Source organism: Pinus tabuliformis, chromosome 3_2, assembly GCF_031772625.1.
Source record: "Pinus tabuliformis cultivar Carrire ecotype Pingquan chromosome 3_2, CPIR1, whole genome shotgun sequence".
Classification (NCBI taxonomy): Eukaryota; Viridiplantae; Streptophyta; class Pinopsida; order Pinales; family Pinaceae; genus Pinus; species Pinus tabuliformis.
Window position 1 is genome coordinate 1,245,278,286 of NC_142302.1, and position 8,356 is coordinate 1,245,286,641.

An 8,356-nucleotide genomic window follows, 5' to 3' on the forward strand; every position below is an offset into this window, starting at 1 on the left:
CTGAGTGAAGTCGTGTGACATACTTAAGTATCACTTTGATTAGGATGAGTGAATTAGTGTTGATAACAGATTTTTTTTCATTTGAATAGATGTTATAATAGATCTTGGAGATGAGACTGATTAACTTCTACAGATTGCAATATAGATCATTTTCTATTTAGGAATCCTTTATCGCTATTTGTTGTTCAATTACTGATTGTTGTTCAATTACCGATTGTTGTTCAGTTACCGATTGTTTTTTAATTATTGTTGCTATTCAATTGGGAATTGCAAGTTGATTTGGGGTGTTATAGATTAACAGTGTTATTCAATAGTTATAGTTTCGTTACTTGATTAGTCTTAAGTTTATTTGAACAATTCCAAGTGTAATTCTTATTTGCATTTAGTTTCAATTGATTTCGGAACAATTTTATAGAATTGCAGAGTGTATTGAGAGTATTTCTTCCATAGATAGCTCTTTTCAGAATTGTGTGAATTGAATTGAAGAATTAGCCATTAGTGATTGCAACGATTCATCATTAGATAACCTCTAGATTCACTGTATATACTGTGCTGGCACTCTTGAGATAAAATGACTTACCTCAGGTTGACAACTAATGTAGGGATTAAGATTGCCTGTAAAAATACATCTTAGTGAGCCAAAATTTAGTACCTTTGAAAATCTTTGTGTCATCTGGTAGCAAAATTCTCACAAGAGTGTTTTATCTATGACAAACATGGGTAGCGCATGGGGGGCTTTGTGTGTACTGAAGACTCTAATGAATGTTCCCTCCTGGATGGGTAACCAATGTGCTACCTTGACCACAATCTCCATGGCCTTCCTTGACATGCATGGTTTCTCCTCCCTGAATAGTTGCTGGTATAGCAAGGTGATAAAAGATTCAGAAATAACATCTATCATACATTTATAGGCAATGTCCCAGAAAAACTTGTAGTGGTGGTGCACGGGGTTGGCCGCTGATGTATCCCAGTTATAGCTCAAGTTATCAAATTGGCATCTTGCATAGGCAACATCTAGGAGGTATGAATCCATGTAGATTTCAGGCGGTTGTTTTGGCTCTGGATGCTTGGCTGTAGATATGTTTGTCTTTAGGGACAATGCTAGAATGCTTGCCCGGTTGAAAATTGTTCCCCGAGTGGTGACAATGTGGATGAGAGGAGCCCAAGTGCCGTAGAATACGTCACAGTCCGCTTTACCATACAAGTGGCACATCATAGCGACAATCACTTGATATACTTTCCTTAGGCCCTCTATCCTATATGCATGATCTACTCTAACCCGGAATTTTGATGGGTCATGCTACCATTCTCTTAGGATATCTTTAACCGAAGTTACAAAACTAGAAAGCCACCAGGTATTGAAGGTCACTTGTCTTTCAGGGAGTTTGTAGTAGGTGGAAATATCTGTAGGGGAGATTGTAGCTAAGGGTGCTCCAGTGTGGTCTCTGACTGTCCATGAATCTTTGTCTATATTCTGAAGGACCCAGTCAATAGTTTCTATGCACGGAAATATCAGAGGATGTGACACTATCTTGTGCAGTTTAGACCTCTTGAGGTTTAGGTATATCGGGAAATCCTCCTGGGTTTCCGGTATGTCCAACCTCGTGAACTCTTCATAGATGTTATACCAGGAGAGTCTTGTAGTTTTATTGATATTGCAGGCCATGTCCCCATAGATGGGTGGCTCCTTGTACTGTTATATTTCCAATGAACTGCTTCTCGAGATTCTACGGGCGGCCTTCGTAGTTGGGGGTGCCATATCATCTTCAAAGGAGGAGATGGAGATGCAATTAAGGTCTACGTCACTTAGAACTTTGAATAGACAATCCCATTATGAGAGCGACGACGTGAAAATTAAACAAAAACTTCTTAAATAAAATCAATTTCAAAAGATGTTAAGAGGCCTTTTGGTAGGTTGTAATGGTAGGTAGGTCGCATGGGTCACAAGTAAAAGAGTGCAACTTAGAAACTAAGTGTATAAGTCATAGGTCACAAGTGTTGTGATGGTCGCGGGTCGCAAAGTCGCTAGGTCGTGAAGTCGCCAGGTCACAAGGTCGCTAAGTCGTGAAGGTCGCATAAATTATGGTATCGTTGTTGTGGGCCGTGCGACTTGGTCTTTAGGCGGGCTAAGAAGAAAATATTGAGTCTTAGGGAGGTCTAGAATTCTTCATGGCCAGGTGGCCAAGCTCACAGGAAAAAATAGGGCTAGTTAAGGGCGAGGAATGGCTATGATGGGGGCAAGAGAGATTGTATGGGGAAAAATTAATTGATTTTAAGTTTGAGGTGAAAACCTATGCCAAAATGGAGATATAAACCCCCTTACAGTAGAATGTGGAGAATTGGGGTGGAAGAGAATGATACTTGGACTGAAAGAATGATTACCAGGAAGTTGAAAGGTCACCTACCTAGAGAAATCATGTGCGTGTCCAAGTCGTAAGCCTCCTTTGTCTCTCGTACGACCAAAGGAGTCATTACAAATGAATTAGGGTGACCTACTATTTATACTTTTGGTTGCACGTGCGAGGGTTGCATGGGTCGTAAGTGTGACCTTGCGACCTATGCAACCTTGTGACCTACCAACATCATGAGGTCACAAGGCTCGTGTGGTCACGATGGATATTACTTACGGCCTTTGCGACCTATATGACCTTGCGATCGCAAGGTCACAAGGGTTGCATGGTCGCAATGGATATCTCTTGCGACCTTTGTGACCTTTACGACTTAGCAACCTATTGGTCACAAGGGTCACAAATGTTCAAGATCCAACCTATGCGACTCAAGCAACCCAGGTTGCTTGGGTCGCATAGGTCGCACTAGTCGTAAGTGATGGAGGGAGTCACATTCTTAAGTTACGACTGACTTGCTTGAACTGGATTTGTGAATTACCTTGACTTAGTAGGAAACTTTAGGTTCTCATGAGGCTTTTATGTTCTAATAATATTTTGAGCAGATTCTTAAGGTGCAAAAAGTTCTCGTGTGATCTAGGGGCTTCGAAAATTTCAAGGATTTCGAAATTTTTGGAGGAGTTGCTGCAGTGGCTACAAGAATTTGTGATTCAGTCGAAGAACTCCAGGATCTCTGATGTCTTCTAGCCTGGCTTAAGGGGGCCCTGAATGAGTGTTGCTTCCATAGAGATGTGGGTCCCACTGATGGTACTTGGGCCTCTCCTTCACACCAGTCGGCTATCCCAATCTGTGAAAACTCGACCTTTAACACATGGGATAGGATGTTAATTCTTGTTATTTTGGGAAGGAAAAGGGAAGTTGAAGTAATGATATGAGCTTTAAGTTTTTTTCGGTATAGTGGTCATGGTACTCTGGTGTTTCTCGCTGCCAGAGAGTCTGAACAGTACCCTGATAAAGTCACTACCTATAAATCGCGAACGTTTCTCTGCTACCAGTGAGCCTGGTTAGTACCCCGGTGGAGTTGTTGCCTCACCTCTTTGCACAGGAAGCCTTTCTCGATCCTTTAGGCCTTATTACAAGTAATTTCATGTGCTCATTAACACTTATTTGTTTGTGCTTATTTTCACTTATTTGATGGTGGTTTAAAATCCTAGGCGGACGAGGGATCCCGACTTATTTGACTTGCAAAGAGGTTTTTTTTCAAGTTTTTGAGAGACCTTATTGTTTTCCTGAAATGTATGTATGCTCAAAAGGTTTCTTCAGTTCCCCTTCATTCCCAAAACAACGAGTGAGCTAGAACAATGAAAACTTTTCATCATGCAAGCAGCTAGGATAGGCCGACACGAGCGAAAAAAGAGAAGTCGTGTGTGCCATCAAGTTCCCCACTACTACCAATTTTGCACACTCTATCTTGGTCGTGACTTAAGGTTCAGTTAGAAAATGGTTCCGTAGAGCACCCACGGGAGCCAAAGTGCAGGTTATTCTAACCTCTACTTGTCATCCCAAACTTTTATTTCAAAGCAAAAGAACATCAAACTATACTGAAAACAAAACAAACCAACTAGCTAGGAAAATGAAAGGGAACTATGGTACAAGATGGGACTAGCAACCTTGAGGGATGCTAGGTGAAGTAGAACTTGAGGTCTTGGCCATTCACAGGAAGGGGTTCAACTCGCCCTCCTAGGGTTTGCAACTTATAGGTGTGTTGCTGATTTTCTCTTTGATTTGGAAAGGACCAATCCACAAAGCTTGGAACTTGGTGTGTTTGCCCTTGTCCTCATGGGCCCGATCCCATTTAAGAACCAAATCACCCACACTAAATTCATAGGTTCCTATAGACTTCTTGTCAAACCACCTTTTAATTCAGCTTTGGTGGACAACAAATTTCTCCTTGGTCTTTAGTCTCTCCTCTTCCAATCTCAAGAGTGTGTCAATACGGCTTTGAATGGTGGGGCAAGGGGAGCCTTGTGACTCTTGAGCTAGTTTGAGGGCTGAGAGATAAAGGTTAGGTGGAAATATGGCTTCTTTCCCATAAACTAGGAAGTAGGGGGATGTGCCAATGGATGGTTTGGTAGTAACTCGGTCAACCCATAGGGCGTTGTGCTAGTTTCTTTGGTGGGAGAGTAGGGTTTTCTTGAGGATACAAATGAAGTTTTTATTGGTAGATTCTGCTAAGCCATTCCCCTATTGGTAGTAGTTGGTTGAATTTTTTAAAATGATACTATTTTCCAAAGCAAAATCATACGGTTTTAAATATGAAAAATACGTAGCATTATCAAAGACAAGTGAGGTTGGGACACCAAACCTAGCTATGATGTATTGATTGATGAAAGATATTACCTCGTTGTCGTTAATTTTTCATAACGGGATTGCTTCCACCCACCTGGTGAAATAGTCAGTGGTGGTGAGTATATACCTGTGTTATTTTGATGAGTTCAGCATGATCTCTCCAATGACATCCAACCCCCATTATTGGAAAGGATCTTCTACTGCTATGGGTTGTAGTGGGGTAGATGATCTAGCCTACCTACTTGCATGCTTCTGACATATTGAACACTTTCGAGCGTAGGCATGCACGTCTTGAAAGAGTGTGGACCAATAAAAACCTTCCCGCATGATCTTGTGGGAATTGGCATCACCCACGTACTGACCTCCTATGGGTCCATCATGTAGTTCCTTCAACACTCACTGAGTTTTTTTCATATTCCAAACATCTTAGTGGTATGCTGAGGTGGTGCTTTCTGAATAGATTTCCCTGAGCTATTTGATATGTGGCAGCCCTGATCTTGACGGCTCTCTTCTGCTTGGTGGACAAGGTCTCCAGTAGAGACCCTTGCACTAGGTATTGCTTCAAGTTCAAGTACCACAAAGAGAGGCCATGTGAGCCGAGTATCCCATTCTGGTACATTTCGATCTCATGTTCCCATTCTTCTTCCTCCAAAACCAGTTGATCTGTCTCTAAAACCTTTTGATCTGATGCCTTGATAGTTAGTTTACAGAGCTCGTGTCCTTTCACTATGTGTGAATGTTTGAAATCCATATCATACTCTTGGAGGGAGGCCATCCAGTTGGCTCTCCTCTCACCCAGATCCTGTTGGATGAAGAGTGATCTGACCGCTGGGTGCGGGACCAATACTGTGACATGGTTTTTTAGAATGTAAGGTCTAAAATGTTTCACCGCTTTGTAGACAACATAGGCTTGCTTATCAATGTCCGGGTAATTGAGTTTTTCACCTTGTAGCCCTATTCTCATGAATGATATAGGAATTTCATCGTGGTTGTAATCCTTTTGCATGAGGATTTCAGCCAAGGACGAGTCTGAGGAAAAACTATATAAGATGAAGTCCTTACTGAAATTCGGGCTCAAAAGGGAAGGGGCCTCAACAATCACTGTTTTGATGGGATCAAAAGACTCCTTTTCTTCTTGATTCCATTTGAACACTGAATATTTATTTATCATATTCTCCAAAGGTTTAAAAATTTGCATGAAATCTGAAATAAATTTGCGAAGAAAATTGATTTTACCAAGGAACAATCACATACCTTTTTTAGTGCTCAGTTGGAGAATCTGTGCTATATCCTTCACGTGATCGGGGTCAATAGTGATTCCGTCTTTGGTGATGATGTGTCCAAGAAGGTTGCCCTCAGAAACCGTGAATATGCTCTTTTTGGGGTTGAGAGAGATTCCATATTTCCAGCACCGTTTGAAGATCTGCTTCAAATGGTGAAGGTGGTCAGCCCTTTTCTTCGAGAAAATAGTGACATCGTCAAGGTAGACCACTATGCTCTGGCCTATTAAACCCTGGAATGCGATATCCATTGATGTTTGGAATGTTTCCAAGATATTAATCAATCTTAAGGGAATACGAAAAAATGAAAACATTGCCCACTTTGTTCTAAAGGTCGTTTTGATCCAGACTGGTTCGGCTTCTAGGACTTGATTGTAGCCAGAGAAGCCATCTAACAAGGAGAAAATTTTTGATCCCGAGACGGTTTGGAGAATCTGCTCCATGGACGGGATCGGGTAGTTTTCTTTATTTGATGCTCGATTGAGGTTCCAGAAATCGACACATAAACATATTTCTCCAGATTTCTTTCGTACTGGAACCAGATTGGATACCCAAGTAGAGTGCCTAATGTGAGCATCCAACAACTTCTTGAGTTCCTTCTGGATAAGGGGTTCTAACGCAGGATGCACCTTCCTTATTTTTTTCTCAAATGGTTTAGCCCCTTCTTTTGTAGGGATGACATGCTGGATAATCTGCATATCATATGTTTTCAAGTTGTCATATGTCCAAGTGAAAATGTCGCGATACCTTTTGAACAAGTTGATAAGGGCTTGTCTTTCTTTGGGGATAATACTATTCCTATGTTGACACATTTGGGATCGGATTCAGTTCCAAGGTTGATCTGTTCATTCGAGAGGGTGGAACTTTGGGTCTTGGTGTTTGGCGGGCCTCAGAACCAGTTCTGTAGGTCAAATAATTTCTCTAACATGACCACTCCTTTAGGTATAGGGTTTCCTTTCCATGAGTCTGCTTCTTATTGTAGGGACCCTTCATGTTCCTCTTCTTCGATGGTTGCATCTTTAAACACTTCTACACTTGTCATGAACTCTAGTGTCTTTTGGTCATCATTGAAAACACGTAAGTTAGTTATGTTATCAGGCACAACCGGTTTATAAACAATTTCAATAGAAAGTCCATCCCTAAGGGGCGTGAATATAATTGTTGCATTAGCCAAAGTGTCAGCAACGACATTATAAAATCTAGGAATAAAAATAATATTGAAAGCTTTAAACGGTTTTATCAAACGACATACCTCTTGCTGGTAATTCTTGAGGTGAGGAGACAAACAATGAATTGTGTTGTGTACCTGTCTTGAAATGATTTCCAAATCCCTTATTACCTTTAGACAATATGCCTTTAGATCTATGGCTTTCTTGAGGCCAAGGATTAATGCCTCATATTCTGTAGTGTTGTTAGTGCATTGGAACTCTAACCTGCAAGAAATCAAGAATTTGTTTCCTTTGGGGTCTACCAGGACACAACCTGCTCCAGCTCCATCATGAGTCTTGGATCTGTCATAATATAATGTCTAGATTCCAACATTGAGGACGGGTGGGTCTAGAGTGTGCAGGTTCAACACAAAAATTTCATTATTATGGACTGGGGTTTACAATGGGAGTTCCAACTGGGTATTCAAAGGAATAGTCAATGTTTGGGACTGATAGAAACTAAATGGTGTCTCGAGGAGACACACTTGCAGCTCCTCTTGGGCGTAGTTGATTAGTTTTTTAGAGCCCTCAAGATCGGTTACGATGTGCTTCATGCAAGGCTCACTATTGACTTTGATCTGATTATTCTTTCCTTTGTAGGGTAGCCATAAGTGGGACTAGTCTATGACGAAGTAGCCTTGAAGATTGCAGGACCAATCTCTGCTAAGGAGTAACCCGTAGGCTTATGGGATGTCTACGAAAATTATGTCAATGCATTGATGCACCCAAGAATTAGAAGACAATCAAATAATAACGCTATTCAACTCTCCAATTGTCGGGATGTGGGACCTACCCAGTTGAATGATTTTAGAATCTGTTTTTTCAAGTTGGACGTTTATTTTATCGCAGACTGACTAGGTCATGATTTTGGTTCACGCGCCAGAGTTAACAAGGTAGTTGTGAACATTGTAGTTGAAAAGTTCAAAATTCGAGAGGAAAGGAGGGGTCGAACCTTTCGAGTTTGCGTTTGTGGCATTTACGATGGCTTGCAGATCAATCACGTCCCAGGATTGGCCTAAGGAGTTGGCCCTGACTTATGAGGGAGATTTTTAAGGGGCAGGAGAGGTGGCAAAGGTTTTGACAATCAACTCACATTGACTGGTCAATTTTCACAGCTCATACAATGAGATGTTAGCCCAAGTCTTCTTCATGTCCTCGATAATATTGTAATCTA